This window comes from Triplophysa dalaica, chromosome 12 (assembly GCF_015846415.1).
Source record: "Triplophysa dalaica isolate WHDGS20190420 chromosome 12, ASM1584641v1, whole genome shotgun sequence".
In the NCBI taxonomy this organism is placed as follows: domain Eukaryota; kingdom Metazoa; phylum Chordata; class Actinopteri; order Cypriniformes; family Nemacheilidae; genus Triplophysa; species Triplophysa dalaica.
This window is the reverse complement of record NC_079553.1, coordinates 8,813,731-8,834,753: the sequence shown is the minus strand read 5'-3', so window position 1 is coordinate 8,834,753 and position 21,023 is coordinate 8,813,731. Positions and strand designations below refer to the sequence as shown.

Genomic DNA, 21,023 nt, shown 5'->3' with positions numbered 1-21,023 from the left:
TGTTGAGGCTTAATGAGGTAATTCACAGGGTTAGACTTCAATAAACCCTCTGGCAGAACATGTAAATGGAATGTTGTAAAGGACGAGGGAAATAGAGTACGTGGCAAGCGGACAGAACAAAAAATAAGATAGAGGAGGAAATTGAGGTTGATTTGCTGAAGCTTAAGGAACATGTGTGAGTCTTTATTTAATCTCAGTGTGCAGCCGGGCAAACAGTAATTAAACTTGTGGTTGGATTTGCATGTTGGCATGCAGTCAGCTTTACAGGTATATTTGGTAGGCTGAACTAAAGCACGGGCGCACCCATTGCCAACGAAACACAGACATCGGTTTCACTCACCGCATGCGGTTCATGTCCAGCATCTTTTAGCGCTGGGACGGCTCCATATATCAGTTTCAAACGATCTCCAAATCCAGCGTTATATCCACCGTTTATATAACATTCATCACCCAAATGCAGTGAACAAACAAACACCTGATCTTCGCAAACGTATGCTCTTTAACACCTGCACACAAGTGAAAGTGATGTCTGCGAATGCTCCTTCTCCTGCTCACCTGTTGCCGTGCCATGTGCTTTTCGGGAGAATTGTCCAATAAGGGACTGAGAAAAGTTGTTACGAAACAGTTTTATATGTTCGAAAAAAACTTTCCGAAACCTGTGAAATTGCTGGGGGAGTGAATCTTTAACATTTGATACGAGAAACATGACAACACATCACCAACCCGGTCATTTTGAAATGTTTTCCAGACTAATGAGCTCAGATATCACAAAACAACAAAATGTGTAAATAACAATGACAAACAGACAAAGAATACAGCCACATGGATTATTCACAACCCAGTGCATTCCAGGAATATGAACACCATCAGCAAAAATAAATATTTATATTTTCAAATGATTAAAATCTTTCTACCAGCCTTTTGACAACACATCAAGTTGAGATCATTTATCAGAAACCTCCTAACTTCATGGCCAAGTGAACACCAATATGACACACTTACATGTAAGTGCTTCTCATTGTGATGCTAAAACAGTTGCAGTGATTTGCTCCCATTCAGATTGAAGAGTGAGGTCAGGCACTGATGCTGGGTGCTGGGGCCTTACTGGCCGATAACATTCCAAATTATCCGAGAAACATTCAGCGGGGTTCAGCTTTGGGCTTTATGCATCCAGTTAAAAGTGGAAACACAGCTGTGTTGCTGGACCTTTACAAACAGCCTTACTGATACTGAGATACAGCCATGGGGAAAAAAAAGAGCAATAAGAGACCATTCAAAAATTTTCAAGATGTATTGTGGTCATTCCAGTCCAGTGTCTGTTGAATTTCAACAAAATCAAACCTCAGGAGTGACAAAGTCATCCAACTGCAATGTGACAGACTGCCAGCACGACTAGACACATGAAAACTTTGATAAAGAGGTTATCACATAGAAAAACGGTGAACTTTTCCTAAACACATGTCCAAACATTACTGTTGTAATATTTAAAGCGCCCCTTTAATCTACATTCTATCTAACTGTCGTTTCTAAAAAATCCGATTAAAATGAGCGTAAACGCTGTGAGAAGAAGAGCCCTTAAAAACCAGCGAACGTTCCGGCATTGGAGACGGGAGCTCCAATCACAAGACGCTGTCATGAATAATTAGGAGAAATGTCTTCTCATTGTTCAAGAAAACACAGTCTCATGAATAATAATGAGACACTGACGCATCATCCATGTACATACAGAACATTGCCACATCACATCCATTAATGTTGGCCAGATAAGGATTTTAAACCCGGAAGGCAAAAATATTAATGTTAAATATTGATCAAATGAAATAGTTTTCTCTACTGTAATAACTTACTGTTGCTTTCAGTTGTTTTCTATGATGTGCAACACACCCAACTGTTTACATCTAAATAAATGTTGTTAAGTGTTTCGTGGCTCTTTAAAGGGCATATATACTTGTTTCTTTGCAATATTAGAATTTTGAAAAAATACAGAGCACATTTTCGGTTATTTTGACTTGTTTCTTCAATTTTCATTTTCTGCAAATAAATGCAGATAGAAACAATATTTTACATAAAAGTTGATAAAACATATTATAAGTGGTTCACAGAATAAAACAGAAACGATAATTTTACCTAAACACATAATAATAAGTATTAAATTCAGAAAAAGTGAAAATAATTTTGAAACGGTCTCTTTTTTCCCTGGCTTAAATCTGTAGGATTGTATATTAGAAGCTACAATACAATAAACAAATTTTATTTAAAATAAATTAGAGCTTTAATATGCTTGAGTTGACTAATACCTTATAATTCTTAATGTTTTAAAGTTAACTAAGTCATTAAATGTAGAACATTTTTCTGCTCAATGTACTGAATCTTCTCTTCAGTGTAAGAAGTATAACAGATATAATGTATCGTACGTGCAGGGGGGTTTCGAAGTTGAAGGGAAGGAAGATAGATAAAGATAATAATGGTAGCTGAGGCATGTGATGAGGGGAGATGAGTGTGTATGAGAGAGAAAGCTGGAGGGGTGAAAACAGTAGAGCTGAAGACTTAAATTAGAGGACAAAGAGGTAGCAAGGGATGGGTTTATAATCAGCCGTTATATTAGAGATATGCAGTGTTAGTGCAGAACTGTATCTCCATAAAGACATTAAAACTCATGAAAGATCTAAAATAAAGATCTTGAATATTTCCGACTATAAGACATATTTACACAGACTCACACTATAACCCATCAAAACAAACGTTACCACGACTTAATCTGTCAAAACGCCACATTTGTATATACATCCAAAGGGTCATAAAGTGACACACCAAAGGATCAGGTCGCAGCAAATAATAGGTAGAGGATAACCTCACCAGCCACACAGATGCAGTCACTGCCCTCTCCGTGTCATTAAAATGAATCTACCCTGCGTGTTAATGACTCACAAGGATAAATAATTCAGCGCGGGCACACGCTGATGGGCCAGGCTAATTAAAGACCAGACTCGCGGTGACAGTCGCCACCTTACACATTTGCACCACTTAACTCGGATTGTCAAACCCTACGGCCTTATCCAAAACGTCGTGTGACAGCTGTCGCGGACTCGCCGGGTGGCAAATGCCAATTGATGATGGAGTCCCTTGCACGATGGCGACGCATCCAGCTGTTTGCAATCAAACATCGGCATACTGTGAACGCCACAACCCACTTAATAACCTGAGGGGAAGCATCAGAAAATGGTGTTCAGAAGGACTCGACTCGAATGTTTGTGACAGACGCCCATAACGTTTAACTGCTTGAGTAACTTGACGGACAGCTAGACGCAAGCTCAACATACACATGAATGGACACACATTGTTTATCATAACAGTGCTTGTTGATTATATGACTTTCAGTGGCGCGTACAGCTCCAGTAGAGCTACAGTACGCTTTAAATCGAGGGAGAAAATGAAACAAGGGTGTGAAATAGATTATCAACACTGTAAAACATTGCGGTCAGACGCCGGCGAGAACAACATATGAGCTCATTTCATCTCAAGGAGACTTCATTATACGAAGACGGTCTTCCCTGACCCTGAGAGGAGATTGTAGAGTGGGAAAAAACGTAATGCGGTTCAACTCGGTTGACATTTAGTCAAGAGCAACCGAAGCCGTGCCAAGTATGGAGATGATTCTGTTCTCTTTGGGGACAATGACATTATTAGAGGCAACACTGCGACCTGTGGCCTTTAAACGCAACATGTACCGACAAACGCCGGCACAGCGGCAAAGACCTCAGAGCATGTGCCCATTTCTCCCGCTGATTTACTTGAAAGCAAACACAGCTCATGTTTATGGATTAGACCCCAATGCGAGGCACTTCAAAGCACTGTCCAGGCAGAAGCTCCCTGGGGCTAAGCTTGCAGAACCTGTAAATTACTCCTGTTCCTGCAGGGCTCAAACACACCGGCACAGAGTTGTATTATCTCTCTTATTGTTTACAATAGAGCAAGTCTAGGGTGGAAATGCTCAAGATCAGACTCTGGTAATGTATTCTCTCTGTATGACACCTGCAATTGTGAAAAAGCCATATTTACAGTGGGGCTTTTGGGATGTGAAGAGAGGTTGGGTGTGTTCTGTTTGTGGAGTCCTGAGATTTACTCTTGACGGCTATTGAGATGAGACAGATGGCTTTAGTTTACAAAGGGAGCTGGGTGACCCAACATTGGACTCTTTGTCTGGTTTAGAAAGTCAGCTTTTGCAATTTAGGCATTAGACTGTGACTCCACCATGGAATTTACTGTTTTTCTAAAGCCTTATTCAGACTGAGAGTGTATTGCAGCAACAAGAAGTCATTCATTTTTATTGAGACTGTGATTATCAGTGATATACAGCGTAGAGGAAAGAGGCAATAGGGCCAACACAGAGATCTGATTTTGCCATCATTTGGGATTACATGAAGTAAGAAAAACTGAGACCAACATGCAGCGCGATGATGCAGCATTCCACCTTGGATTAAGGATATTTCCCACCTCAAACCTGGACATATTGTCTGGATTTAGTAACATTTAAAGTATTTAATAAAATTTAATTTTATCAAAAATAAAATTTAATCATTAACGTTACTAATAACTTTTACTAAGAGCGGAGTTTGACAATCAATAAAACTGTTAATTTGTAAAAGAGAAGAGTTCCAGAAATTGTTTCCGGTTGAGGTGGGAAACATCCCAAAGATGCCTGAAACGTAGCATAAATCCATAAGAACTGTATCTCTAAATTTCCTTAAAAAAGTTCTTTAAAAACTAAACTCAAAGCTTAATGTGTCATATTTGGGTAAAAGATAGATAGAGCCAGCAGTTTTCTTAAATTAACTAAGAAAATGTCCAACCCAGTCTCAAGGGAATTAATGGCATGACACAAAATGTAATCTATTGATTCGTGTTCATAGACACAAATTTCTATTTTCCAATTTTTGTGTCACCCAGCACGACTTTAAATCTACTGTAACATATTTTAAAATGCAGTGTCTTTCATGTATATAAATGAAGAGTAAAGTTCCAAATTGAGATAATAATAACTCAAAAAATACGTCTTATTAATACAATAAAAACACGATAACAAAAAAAACATGAGTTATCTCATTTTGGAACCAAACTCTTCAAATATATATCAACGCAATCGGATGGGAATTCGTAGGCAACCTATTTCAAGAGGTGGCTGTTGTAAATTCCTACGATCGCATTCATATGTTTTTTGATGATTTATCTTTGCCCTTTGACATAAGGTTTAGGGGCGGTGTTTTGTGGGCCTTAATCGTTCCTTTGCCAGCTCGGTACAGTAGTGCGTTTAAAAAAAATTGGCCTTCAAAGCTGTGATTTTAGGGTTTGGGGTGTGGTAAGGTGTTGGTTACCCACCTCCTTAAATATGTATGACTTCCATTGATATCAGGTTATAAATATATAAATGGATATAGCCTAGTGCACAAAAGCGATCTCTGTATTGAAAGTCATGCTGAGTGACATAAAAAAAAATGTTGAGTGACATGAAACAAGGGGGAACTCGTGTCCATGAACACGAATCAATAGATACTAAATTTCGTGCCAATTTCATAACTGCCTTGAGACTGGGTTGCAATTTCCATATTAGACTCAACAATGGGTTGAAATAGGTTAAAACAACATTTAAACACAACGGTTGGGTTTGTCCATATTTAACCCAACCATAACCTGGCATTTTTTGTACTGTGAAAAATGTTTTCAAAAATAGTGCCATGAGTATATTTCATTACTTAACATTTATGAAATAAGGCACATCAATGCGACCAAAACCTTGGCATGAGTAATGACTCAAAAAATATGATACGATATGTGAAATGCTGTTGTCACATGTAGGCAAGACAAAGGAACTCATGTTTTTGTCAGTCATTTCAACGTTCTCTATGATTTCTTCCTGCCCATGCAGGTCTATGCGTAAAACTGTGTAAGAAATTGTTGGCTGAGTAAGTTTGATTCATGCATTGCTTATCGTTCATCGCGTTCATGATATGATATATTAGCCACTGGAATGTATACACATTCCCCAGCAGAATGCAAATTAGCAAAAGCGAATTTGCTTTCCAAAAAGAATGATATCTTATTTTACCGGCAATACACCTCATCTTCGTTGGCCAAACTAAGGGGATTGAATGGCAGATTGAATGGCCTACTCAAATGATAAAATCACGGCGTGAGAATGGTTTAAATCCTATAATACCTTTACTGTACTGTCCAGTAACCTACATTTCTCATTAGCTTTTCTAACCATTTTCAGGACTTTCTTAGATCTCCATTCGAACCACTCGACTTGTATAAAGTGAGTTTTCAAGGTTTTATAGGTGAGGCCTTAAAGTGTAGAGGCGTGAGAACCTGTGTCTGCTCATATTCAGTTCCCTTATGAAAGAGGGTTTCCATTGATTTTGCAATGTGAAGGACTAATAAAGATGGATCTTTTTCAGAGCCGAGCTGAAATGAGGGCCCACAGGTAGAAGCTTCAGACAGACAGAGCCACTTGTTCTTAATGGAAGATTGATTTTAATTGTGACACCACCGTATTGGCCCAGTTCTGAACAAACGGAAAAGTAGAGGTTGACCAATGTATTTTCTCTAAAGCAAAAGCACTTCAAAAGCATTACCATGACTCAGAACTGTTTTTATCTCTTCAATATTAGATTTTTTTCTTGAGGGGGAAAAAGGCTATCATTAGTGTCTCGAAGAAAACTTCAAAAAGAAGTGGTCGTTTTCCTTTGCCTTTTTCTACCTTCCAGAAATTACTTTTGGAAACGGTTGGAGTGCCAGTCAAGATTTTTCCTCCTGTTTTTATATAAAAAGTCAGCAATTTATTTTACTGTAATTCACGTGAAGGCAATATATGGAATTCAGAATGTTTCTATTTTAGGTTTTGAAGTGCACCCTAGACTTCTGAGTGAGGCACATACAGACTTAAATATTAAAGGCCTAATGGCTAAATGATCCAGAGTGTTGAGGGAAAATGGGCTGTAATGAAAGCGTTTGTGCACATGGCTCAACAGATGTTTTATTGCCTTTTCTGGATCAGATCAACCCACTCTCAGCACCTGAACTGATGCTGTGACTTAGAATGTCTACAGATGAGTAATTTTATGATTCACTTTTACACAGTGTCGGCGCCAAGGGGGGGCACTCGATGGGCCATGTCCCCCGCAGGGTTGTTGTGCCCCCCCCACATAACACAGTTTTTAATTCATGTAATACATACTGAAAAGAATTAATACAAAGTTTTAACGTTTAAAGCATTTTAAACAAAGTGGAAATGAAAATGGTAGCCTATGTATTTACTTTGTTAAAAAAAGATTAATCTAGTCCAGCTGTTGTGATGATGCGTCATTACGCAGTGTATTAATGTTTCTATACATGTGGAGGGAAGCCGCTAGCAATTAGCAAAGGTACAGATGCTTGATGCTTCACAAACGGAAGGCTTAGTTGGTTCAGCTTTGGAAAAGGAAAATTTACAACCGAATGTAAGGACACAGTTTTAAGGAGGTTGAATGTTCGCACGCAGCGCATTCAGCTTTTTTGAAAGGTAACGTTACGTGTGTTTCATTTACTTTTAGAAGCCTTGGTGAGAATAAACACTATGTCACAGAATAGTTCTAATTGTCAACCTGGTGTTTTTGTTGTGACTCTGTCTGGTAATATTGTTTAATTTGTGTTATTCTTGTTCACTTGTACGGAAAATAGCATCCTACATGAGCGTGCCCTTGCACAGATGCTGTAGTTTTGATTTTTTTTGTATTTTTGTATTAATGATGCTGATTGTGTGCCCCCCACTGGGAGCCACTTGCCCCCCTGTAAGTCGTGGTCTGGCTCCGACACTGCTTTTACATCATTGTTTCATTTAAGTAGTCTATTATTTCTCCTTTGTACGAGTCCATGTTGTCATTATTAAGAGTAAATCCCACAGACCAATCATAAGAGGGTAACTCATGTTTCTCTGGACATACATAACGATAAGTGGTAGGTAGCCATTGCCAATACACCAAAAAAAGTTACTGGATAAACATTGTTCATTTTCGTAAGGGGTTTGAGCATGTTGAACAGCATTGATTAGGACATACAGCCGTGAAAAAATATGAGACCATTTCAGATATTCATTTAAGCAGCATTTCGTGATGTATTGGGGTCATTCTAGTCAAAATCAAACCTCAGGAGTGTCACAAAGTCAGCACTATAAAAGACACATGAAAACTGTGATACACATTTTATCTGAAATTTGGGAGAAATATCATATATATTCCACAGAATGGAATAAAAATGACCATTTTACAAATTGGTCTCATGATTTTTCTGCTGCTGTAAAGTACAAAATCTCCCTTAGTTAAATATATAAAAGGTTCCAGCTACACAACATTTAAACATCTATCTATTCCTCTCTAGTTCAAAAAAGAATGTTGTAATATACTGATGTTATTGATAGCTCACTACTGACAGTATTCTAATATTTCAATTTGTTCAGTATCATGAACGTCGATATTTTTTCAATATGTCATATTACGTCATATTATGTCATATACTGCTTAAAAGAATCACAATTGTTATCGACGTATTACCAAAAACAGATTAAGTAAAACAAACAGACAACATCTACGAATCCACACAACAATCAGATAACACCTTTCCGATTAGCAAGTCATTGTGATGAAAGTGTCTGCTAAATGAAGAAAAGGGAATTGATTGATTTCACCCAGGGGGGCACTTCATCCCATCAGTGCAAACAAACAGTTGTTGCTGGCGCTTTAGACACCCCGCCTTGCTTGTTCATCGCCTTAACAAAGCAAGAGAGCTCTAATGAATACCATGAGTGTTAACATTCACACAAACAGAACAGTTCACTTATGAATCTGAAGTTTTCAGAGAGCACTAATCTGTCTGAAACATTACGACGGACAAATTGCAATATAATAAAAATGTTCCTGACACTGTGGTTAGAAATAATGGAGTCGGCAGTGCAGTCTAACATTCGATTTGATTTTCAGTTTATTATTTGTTTTTTAAAATGTTATTCATGGTATTCTCATCCTTAGAAGCAAGATTTTTTTAGTGCTTCACTCAGCAAACACTAATTCACAACAATACACTAGAAACTAGTAAATATGCCACATGCAAGTCGCACCATTAATCACATTTTGCATACTTGCATGCACACATCGGAATACCAACCAAAGAACACACTGTGATATAAAATACATTCCCCGGTGTCTTTAAAAAAAAAACACTGAGCCAGTGTTTTTAAATCTCTTTCGTGCACACACCCAAACACACACACACATATACACCTGACATGCTCTTATTTTAGATCAATACATTCGATCCAGCTGCCAGTGGACCAATGAACTGGAACTGATGTCATATTTGTGATGCTGTCTTTTGGTGAGGTCATTTCATTCCTTCCATCCAGTGCATAATATTGCATGCGGGCGATGTTAATTCTGAGAGCTTGTGAACGGTACGCAATAATGCACGATGCAGGTTTGTGATCATATTGAGACCAGAGATTTTCTCACTTCCTTTGAAGCCCACAAGATGAAACCTTTCCAAATCGTGCTGGAATAACATGGAAAATCAGTTTTTACACAAACCTGTGGCGCACGTCTGCACACGCTCTTACCAACAGAGATACCAAGTACCAAGAAAAGATGAGAAGAGGAAAAGATGAGACACGAGAAGGAAAGACGAAGAGACGGGAAGTGAACCAACATAAGCTCAAACAAGGCTAAGCTCCATTCATTGAAGATACGGTGATCCTCACTCTATTCACCGCTGCCAAACCAGCTCCGTCAGGAATCCCTCTGACATTATAATAAATCTGCTTTTTCATCCTCGCTGTTGAACCCGCCTCATGTCCTCCTGTGCAACAATCACAGTTTGATTTCCTCAGATGGCCTTTTCCAATTTTACTGAATACTACTTTGCAGGTGGTTCTCCAAACGGGCGAAAATAAATCATGTTATTTCCTGACTGATATTCTCAGTGAATCTGATATTTTTCTTTTTGGCACAATTACACAGAAATGTATCCTTCCAGGCAGGCCCTCAAACGCAGACCGCAAAAGCCTAACAGCTTTGTTGTTTATTCCAAGTAGGCAACTGATATCATTTCCATTCATCTTCTCTATCTGTGCGACGTCTGATGAGACCAGCTTAATTTTCCCTCCGTATTTTATATCTCTGAGCACCCGCTGAGCCATGTGTGAAGTATGTGACCTCACAAATAACAACTGGCAGCTTGAAACTAGAGAGGAACGAGGATATTAAGGAGCTGTATCCTCTTCTTAAAAAATCTGAGAAAGTTTATTGTTTTCAAGGTTTCAAGTCCAGCCCTAAACCCTCGTAATGCTTTTGGACACAAACGCCTCTCCCAATATCCGTAGCCCAGACGGAAAGTAACAATAGTCCACTGCCATGGAAACAGTGGAGGCTGATGTCAAAGAAGTACGTAAATCCACAAGAAGCTGCTTTGTGCATTCAGACCATGTACATGTGCCACCCATTTCAACAAACCATAATTATTATTTTTTACACCAGAAAATATGCATATATATGCACTGGCGTGCTTTAGAGTTTTGATGGAGTCAAAACATGGTCTTTATTCTCATTAAACACAAATAAGGCGACAGGACAAACGGATGATTGCTGCTATTCAAATACACAAGGCACACACACATTACCTCAAAGAGGATTTGTGAAACCTGTGGAGTACGGTCACACACTGAGGAGATTACACAATGACCGCATTGTTAATGAAAAACTTTACTTATGATTTACTCACCCTTGTCCTTCCCAACTGCTCTTTATATACAGAGCCAGAATTTAATTTTTTTAAGCTGGGGGAACCCCCCCATATGAGTTACATGGGGGGATTTAAAGATTTAAACAACCATCCAAATTATTCACCTTCATTTATAAAAGGTCCAGTGTATGAAATTTAGCAGCATATAGGGGTGAGGTTTCGAATTGCATCCAACCGCTCACTCCACCCCTCCCTTTAAAGCAATACGGTGGCTGACACAGGACAAAGATGTTTTATGTTTTTGCTTCTTTTGCCAAAAAGAACCCGCGGTTTAGAAATAGCTCATTCTAAGGTAATAAAAACTGAAAGAAATGCTTCGTTATGTGAAGTCTTTGTTCACCTCTGAAGACATGCATATTATATTGCATTTCTGTCAATAGATCCTCCCAAAAATTACACATTGGACCTTTAACATCTAAAGAATTTGATGCAGTTCTTTTTGTTTGTCAAAACTTTACCATGCTCTCCTCCAAACTAATTATAAACTATATTTCATCTTCCAACAGCCCAAAAGGGCTGATGTGACTCCCCTTTTTATCTCTCTCCACTGGCTACCCGTTGAAGCCCGTGTCAGATTCAAGTCAATAATATTTGCCTGCAGAACTATCACTAGATCTGCACCGGCATACTTTCACACACTCCTACACCCCATCAAGAACCCTGCGTTCAGCAAACGAGCGGCGTCTTGTATTGTCTTCTCATAAGGGCAGAAAATCGCTTTCCCGCTCATTTTCCTTCACGACTCCTTCCTGGTGGAACATTCTTCTTAACTCAGTCCGGTCAACCACATCTCTCACAACATTCAAAAAACTACTTAAAACCTCTTCTGTGAATACTTGACAGACAAATGAGTTAAAAAAACATCTCTCTTTCTTTCAATAGGCATTGGTCTGGCTTTTGTTGAAACTAGTAACTTTGTATTAAAACCCTTTTGTATTATTGCTCCTGTATGTCATATCGCTTATTGCTCCCTGAACTCTCTGTAATTCGCTTTGAATAAAAGGGTCTGCTAAATGACTAAATGTAAATGTACATTTTTTATATACTGTATAACTATAAATATATAAATAATATTTTATTTTATCCATAGTCTAGTGACCATGTCTGCTAAACCATTATGAAGCCTTATGAGTTGTCAAAATGAGGCTTGAAGATGTGATGAAGACCTTTGAGACCCTCATTCTAGACCTTAAAACCTTTGTGTTGTATTTTTTTTATCATCATCATCATAATTTTTGACAGATCACATTTCACTATAAACAAAAAAATCTCATTTGTTTCACAGAAACAATACCATCACCTGTTTATGGAATACATAGGCGTAAATAAATAACAAAATAATGTTCATTTTGGGTGACCTTGTCCATTAATTCAGATTCTATACTTTTGCTCATTTCTCACACGTCAAATGTAGCTCAAACAGCCCTATTACGTGCCTGCCTACTTAACCACATAAATGTGCTCCATTTACCCAGAAGAGGATATTCAGGCCTGCAGAGCACCGTGGGAAGTGTGTAAGGTGGGAGTGTGTGGCGGTGTTTTTCATAGTTCACTAGGCTGTTTAAGGTCACATCTCTATTCAGTTTAAAGTGAAGGAGGGAGATACACTATGAAGGTTACACAAGAAAACAAACATGTGGAATTTCATCTAATGAGCAGCAACAAAGTGAGGTGGGCACCTCAAAAACGTCCGCAAAATAAAGACGCATGTTCACATCAAGCTCCTTCTCGCATAGCAGGTTATATGACCAGCAAAACAAACAACAAGCTTACACGACCACCTAAACAAAAAAGCATAAAGCCTTTAAGGCCCTAACAACTGTTGCAGATTCATTCCAAATGCTCACTCATGCACGAACACACAAACATGGAAACATCATCACACACACACACAGAGTGGAATAACAACACTCACCGAAATAAGCAGACCTTGTCAGGAACGGGATGCCATGGATCGCAGTGGTTACCAGTGAATGCAGTCCTCTGGGGATTTGTAGATGTCTCCCAGAATGACACGTTGAAAGTCACAGATATGGAGTGGTGTGGAGAGTCTCAGCGGAGAAGGAATTCTGGACAGCGATGATCCATCGGAGAGCCCTTCACAAGCTGTGATTCTTATAATAATCCATTTTGATGGGTCAAAAGTAGCGTGTTTTTACAAAGCTTAAGCTCTCAGAGAGAAAAGTACACCGGGACACAATGCCAAAAATACAGTGACAAAAGCAGAAGTGTCATTCAAATATTTGTTCGTGCTCTCCTCCTGCCCCTCTCTCTTCTAATGTTGACCCTGCCGGCTCCAACACAAACATAGGAGAGAACCGCAATAATAGCCAGATGTAAGAGGCAATCACACAAACAAACTCTCGCCTGCATTCGCACCCAAATACACTCTTCAACACAGGCACATGTCCGTCCAGCAATGTCCAGCTGCCTCTTTTTCCGTCAACCCTCGGCACAAGGCCTCACTCATTGCTGCCTTTTGAGTCTCTCATACAGACATAAATGCCCAAATAATTCAGTACTTCTCTTCAGATTCACTTCGCTTTATCTTACACGTTATTCTCGGTAAATCCTTCCTCGGGTCCAGAACACCTGCCACATTTACTGCGGAGAAAGACTTGGTTTAAAATCTGATTTAGATATATGGTGAACGATATGAGATTTTTTCGCCTAATACCATAAAGTCATTCAGCATAAGCTGAGTTCAAGAGACTGAGATGAGGAACTGATTAAGTAGCCCAGGTGGAGATGTGGAGAGCGGCTCACAATCTCTCATCAATCCTGCAATCCGTTCAAATCCCACGGCTCCTCTCAGGAGTTCAAGAAGTTTTGGCACATCAGACACCTTCCTCTCTTTCAAGAATGGCCCCTCTAGGATGGAGACGTGTCGAGTTATGGCTGCTACGAGGTCTGGGGAGGCAAACAGAGCCGCCGCTGACGCCGGGGAGAGTATGGTCGTCTCATCTGTCACTGCAGAGGAAATTTCCTCATCTGCTCAGTCTCGTGTCCTTGAGTCGCTTAAGACCTTAAAAAAAGATAAATATTAAGGATTAATTGTAAGTTATGTGAAATATTTACTGTAATACACATACAAACTATCAGATCTGACATACCAACAATTATACTATCAGGAAGTGATATTTTTATTTGGTTATGAAAACAACCTATATAACAATGATCAAGAAAACACCATCTCTTTTTAATAAAGAAAGCTATTTCATTATAGTACTTCCCTTGTGACTTTAATGTGTTTACATTAGAATCATGTCACCAGCGCATAACACTTATGTACAAGACTGTATTTTAGCAATAAAATCAATGTAATTCTATTAAAAAAACGTGCTTATGTGCCTTATGACAAGACCGTGAAACCACAATCAATATCAAAATCAAAACACAGCCTCATTATAATTCAATAAAACCGGTGCTGCAAATATTGTGTAATTCACAGCAGCAATGAAATGAAATGTTAAAGAATGGTATCGGCCACGTAGTCTTTAATTTAGTTTTTTGTGTGTTTTCTCTTATTTTTGGCCAATGAATTATATTGAAAATATGAATGTAGAGAGGCAGAGCTTGTAACCTCTTTGGCAGTGTCAATCAGACACAGGCAATGAATCATTTACGATATTATCATGTGTGTAGTATTAACACTATATTAATAGATTGTGGCACTACTTATATATTACTCATAAATATATGAAGAGTTATTTAAAAAAAAAATCAAATTTCATGTTTAAATTTAAATTTTCAAAAACATGTTTATTATTGTGGATTCCAAGTAATATTTACCAAACTGAAGTTGTTGTTGCAAATAAACTTCTCATATATCTAATATAGTAGATATATATTTATAGACCATATAAATATATATAGACTACTTTGCAAGATGAATATAGACTGCATTTATTTAATCATTTTTTAGATTTATTATTTAGTTATTTATTAATTATTTATTAGAATGATCTTACTTGGTCTATAAACACCATGCAATGTGCTGTGTTTTACCTCTCTGTGTTTTTTTAGTTTTTCTTGTCTTCTCCTGTAAAGCTGCTTTGGAACAATGCATATTGTGAAAAGCTCTATATAAATTAAATTGTATTGAATTATACTGTATATATCCCTGGAGCGCTTATAACACAATCCTTATTTCCGAATCATTTTCTGTGTCATGCTTTGATTATAATGGTCACATGTTTAGTATTCCCACTATCAATTTATCATGGCACCTCTAATATTTGTATGTCGGTGTAATGTAAATTATATATATATAGGACTTATTCATGACAAAAACCAAATGTGACGAAATGTGAGTGTCTGATGAGATATTTCTTGTATAAGAAATGAATCCAGAATCACTCCGAATCTACCAAACCATTAGAAACAGGCAGAGTAATTAAAAAAGTAAACCAATAAGCTACACCGACATCGCCACTTTTGCTCACATCAGAATCTAAATGAACTTGAAGTGACTTGCAATAATGATCTGTGAGCGAGCCAGTTTTTAGTGGCGCTCTGCTGGGTTAAATTAAAGGTGCTCGTCTGTGTCTGCCGCCTTCATTACATTTGCAGTGTTTACCAAACATTTAATGACTAATGAGAATTAATACTAATAGCTGAACGACAGTTAGGAGCAATTAATAAAAAAGACATGGAATATGCTTGTCACTGTATTATTGATGTTATTATTTTCGATAGCTGATGAAAGTTAAACTGCTTGGTACCAATAAATTGCATGTAAGTTTAATGTTAATATAATATATATAAGTTTTTTTGCAAGTAATTTAAGCTAAAGCGAATAGTGTATCTTTCTAGCCTGAAAACTGCAAACAAAATCAAATGAAAACTAAAAGTGGGACATGAATTTACATTAGTCCGACATGTACTGATGGGCTCCCCATGGTCTGATTGACTAATTGTGGCTGGTAATGTCACATAAAGAGAGCTCATCTGTTGTCCCTCTGTGCTCAGATGAACTGTAATATGAAAGGAGCAGGCAATTAAAGGTGAATCTCAGAGGTGAGCTCTCCTACCACGATTCGTATTTCCATACAATTTTCCGTGTCATGCTTTGATTATGAGCTAGACTGATATGAAAGGGGGAGCTGGGCGAGGGGAGAAAAAAGACTGCTGTGAGATGGAGAGACGGAGATGTAAAACAACACTATTTCACTATATCACATAAAGCCTTGGAAAGCATCCGCTGACCCCCGTTACAACGATACTCTGGACCAGACACTTTCACTCAATGAACACAAGCGTACCACAGAAACAGGCAGACAGAAAAAAATGGCAACCACAGGAAGAGAATGGGTCAACTCTGTGATCAAAGAAAAAAGCTTGGAAATCATTAAATGAAACATTCGACACATGCCAAACTCTTCCTGTGAAATATGTATACTTCTGTGTTTCTGGCACAACATGAGGGACATGAGTGATCGGACCACATCAGATTCCCGCTGTTGCTCTTCTTGGCTTTAGTTGTTAATAACACCATGCCATTTATCTATCGGAAAAGTATTTTTCTATTCATTATTGATTAAAGCTCTTTCTGTATTGCTTTATTTGTATATTGCATATGTATGTAAATGCTTTGGGAATGCAAATGCAAAATATTTGTCAGGCCAAAGAAGAGCACTTGAATCGTAATTGAAAATGGAGACAGAGTGAGATAAAGAGATATATACCCTTGGCTTGCTCACTGCGCGTCTGAAGACAAAAACATTAAGGCATTAAGGAAGTTTCACTAAACTACTCAACAGGGACTCCCAGACAATTAAAAGACAGTACGGTACGATGTTCTGCATAGATGCTCTGAAACAATGTGGGATATGAATAAAAGACTTAAGCGGATATACAGAGGGGCAGAGACAGAGTGAGATAGCTCTACAGAAAGTGAAACAGTAATAGAGATACTGAAAGGTGTATAAACAGAGTGAGGAATACATTGAGAGATATAGAGTGGTGTAGTGACAGAGTGAAATATAGTGATAGACAGATATAGAGAGGTGAAGAGACAGAGAGAGGGAGCGCGGGAGAGATATATAGAGGTGTAGAGACAGAAGAACTTCTGGGGGAGGACAGTTATGCATCTGTTGCAGCAAAATTCATATGAGACGTACGCCCTCAGAAACCAATTACTGCTTTATTCTGTACAATATAACATTTTTAATGTTCATAAATGTCTTGTTGAATGTTTGTTGAACTTTTGTTTCTGTCAGGTTCACTACCATCAAAAATTATTGACAATTAGCATACATTTTTGATTGGCGGTAAGCCAGCACGAATAAGAGCAGGGAGCGTGGCGATAACCCCCCTTAGGGTACACAGAACAAGCAGATGTCATAAGTGCTTGACATTTAAGTATAACACATTATGTAAAGTATTTGCTACTGTGAAAAGGAATAACAGTCGAGTCCGAATTGAAAATGTGACGTGGAGCTGGGGATGGAGGAGGGTTATTTACTCCTGAGCAACGCGATAAGCTGCTGTTAGCTGAATGAAATTTAAATTCATGTGGAGATGGTGGTCTAGTGGGTTAAACCACTGAACTGGTAAATCAAAGGTTGCTGGTTCGATCCCAGCAGCCACCACCAGTGTGTCCTTGAGCAAGACACTTTACCCCATGTTGCTCCAGGGGGATTGTCCCTGTAATAAGTGCACTGTAAGTCGCTTTGGATAAAAGATTTTGCCAAATGACTAAATGTAAATTTAAATGGATGCGGTGAATGTGTCATATTTCTAGGAAGCTGAGGATCAGCTGACTCACGTGACCTGCCAGAACTAACTATATACGCTTAATTTCATGAAAGTTTTTCTTATTCAATTTTATATGATTGTGTTTTATTTGATTATGTTTTGAATTTTGTTATTGTTGGTGCTTAGTGGCAAGCATCACGGTCCCTGCTTATAGTTTCCATGGGCAAATATTAAATCGGGATGCGTGTCTCATCCCAAACCATGGGCTATGGACAAGAATAATACTTTACATTGTGTGACTTGTTGAGGAGAAGTGCTATTTATTTTGTAAGAGATCTAATGATTACCACATATTTAAATTGGAAGATGAACCCGAGTCATATGTAGTGACCAGAATATATCCCTCACGATAATACAATAATAACCATGGTTAAAAACCAAAAAAGCATGGTTTTACAACAGTTGAAACCAAAAAACATGGTTAGCATGTTAATGTTAAAAAAACAACTTAAACTTAAGTTAAACAGCTTCATAATTTTTTTTAAGTTAAATCAAATTATAGTTTAAAGAGTACATAACATGAGACCATGAAAATGACGTGTGTAATGTTGCCGTGTTTGAAAGTAAGCAGTCTCCCAAGTTGTAAATGCGAAGGTGAATGAATTACAAAGTTATTGGCTTGGAAACAAGGGAGTCAAATCTGAATTATGCAGAGTCTGAGTCTTATTCGCGAACCGCTGTGGATTTACGTCATTTCATATAGTCCACTCCTATGTTTTGCTAGGACTGCCCTCGAAAACTCACTCTTCTCCCCCAAACACTGTAGCTCGGGAGCCTCATTCGCGGTAGACCAATCACAGCAGACTAGACCATCTGACCAATCAAATCAGACTAGGCTAGCTGAAAGGAGGGGATTAGACCAATGAATTGTGATCATTTAGAGTCAGTCAAGAAGTAAGGTGAGAATAACTGCCTATCATTACAAAATAATAGTGTTTTTATAGACATAAACGTGTTGTTGGACACTCCATAAACCAAAGTAGGACATTAAAAATCCCTAGTTATGTACTCTTTCAACTTAAAATATATTGAACTAACTTCTAGTTGTATTATAAGTTCAATTGACTCATAAAGCTAATTTGATTTAATTTAAAGATTAAAGGCAGCTGAAATTGGAGATTTTTTTTACAGTGTGGTTACTATAGTAAAACCGTGGTTTTACCAACAGTAATGCACCCAAAAAACATGGGAATTACACTTTTCCCACACAAAAAATGATGGATATTTTTCGTAAGGGTGGGCCATTTTGACCACCTAGAACATCCGAGGAATTACACAGATACACCCGCAATCACACAGAATGCCTTAGCAACACATTAAACAGCCAAGCATCCACCCTAATCAGCCAACTGGTGGTGACTTTTTTGCACTTTTTATATCAACCCTTTGCTATCTTATTATATTTACATCCAGAAATTGGCAGATGCCTTCATCTGAGTGCATTCAGTGTAAGTTTTCTCAGCGCTTGCGTTGCATTACAATCCAACCCATGACCTTTGCGTCAAAGTGCTCCCAACAAAAACAACAACGTTTTATATTACACATTTCTAAATAAAAGAGAGACTTACAGAGAGAAAAACACAGTGACATTGGTGCATATCACAGACGTCATTCTGGAGAGCAACTCACTCAAATACTTTTATTTCTGCATTTCTATTCTCTTGTTCCTCTGACCAGCCGTTCTCTCACCCCTCCAGCTTTCTCGTTCGCTCTCCAAACACAGACAAGTCATTCTTCATACACACACATACACACAGGCCTAGAGACTCTCTGACTCACAAACTGTGAAACACAGTAATAAGGGTTGTGGGGGTGGGATGCGGCTAAGGATGGGCAGTTAAAAATGACCAGGTCTGAACTGTGACCTTTCCAAGCTCTCCAAAACGTTGCCGATCAATACGCACATAGTATCAACCGCACACACGCGTGCGATCCCACGGGATCATTTAGCATGTTAGCACATAGTCACTTGTGTGAGAGTGAGCAGGTGAGATCTGGGGTGAGCGTGGGTGCGGGTGCGAGTCGGGTGGGAAGACACAGAGACAACAGGGCAGAATTTTGGATCGATGTGATGTGAGAAACCCACATCTGAGGCGCTGCCATGTTCTCTTGACACACACACACAAGTGGAGAAAACACAGAGGCTTGAACTGAGTGTTAACAGTGAGCAACAGTGCCCACCACACATACACATGTTTGTTTTCAATCATGCTGTTTCATAGCATCTATTGCTATGAAATTGAGCCAATGATACAATTTATCCCACAGCTTTGAATTTACCCTTGACAGCAGACTTTTGGACTTTTCATTAATAGCCATATTTAGTAAGTGTTTACGAAGCAGTTTTCCTCTAAGGATGGTTGGCACACATTTGCTTCCCACAACGTAGGCAAAACAAGATCAACGTACACACACACAGGCTCAAAAAATGTTCCACAGTTGAATGGGAGCGATCTGTGAGCCGGATCTCACTGTTAACACTGAGCAACAGTGCCCACCACACACATAACACACACAAACACACGCATGCAAACAACGCGCCGCTGCCAAAACGTGCGCAACAGGAAAGATTTCAGCCTTCAATATAAGGAGGAGGAGAGAATCCACACTCGTTTTTTCTAAACGGTTCAGAAGACAGCCAACGCTGTGACTCAGGCTAAAGGATGGAGGGAGAACGAAAAACAGGGAGATCAAGAAACACAGAGGAGAGGAGAAAATCTCACTGGTGCACTGAAGTCTAATGAAATAGCAAATGAGAAATTCATAAAGAGAGATGGAGACAGACATCGATGGAGAGATAAAGCCAATAAAACTAGATAGCCGGTTAGAGGAAAAACGAAGGGCTCGAGAGAGAGAGAAAGAGAGAGAGGCTGTTGAAAACTCACCCTTGTGTGAGAATGGTCCTCCTCAGGTTAACACAATCCCCGCTCTGTGGAGCCATTCTGAACAGAGCCTGTTTGGAGCACCGTGCACTGTCTACAGAATACCAATCACACGCCGGCAACACACACACACACAGTCAGTCAACGGCATACTCGTTCACAAACAATGTTTCAAAGGCAAGACATCGCTGCACAATAGCATTGTTCATTAAGTATGAATGGAGCAAATAATGGAACATGGTGTGATGTCACACACACAAATACACACCATGAGGCGCAGTTCCAATGATGACCCCAGTGATGGGGGACCAGAGGCTAATCTCAGGAATTGAGGATGAGAAGATGGGGTGAAGTCCCTCCAGTGCGCCTCCTCTTCTCCTCCTGCGTTTCCTCCTTGTGCGCTCACACGATCTTGACCGTCGCGTATCAAGAGGCTATGCAATCTTTCTTTTCCACCCTATGATCTTTCCTTCTTTGCTTCGAGTTCTGTTTTAAGTCCCTCAGAATGTTCATAGCTGTAATTCCAAAGCACAGCAGTACAAACTGCATTCACTGACT

The 21,023-nt window shown here is 38.8% G+C and overlaps 1 protein-coding gene across 1 annotated transcript in view; it reads right to left on the bottom strand.

Moving 5' to 3' along the window:
- The window catches only part of grik5 (glutamate receptor, ionotropic, kainate 5), a 49,300-nt gene extending 28,277 nt beyond the window's left edge, over nt 1-21,023 (bottom strand). Inside the window, exons 1-3 of the mRNA XM_056763337.1 lie at nt 20,734-21,023; nt 20,469-20,559; nt 12,740-13,849 (exon numbers count right to left, since the gene is read on the bottom strand). The gene's annotated coding sequence lies outside the window, so the exon portion shown is untranslated. The remainder of the gene's footprint in view (nt 1-12,739; nt 13,850-20,468; nt 20,560-20,733) is intronic.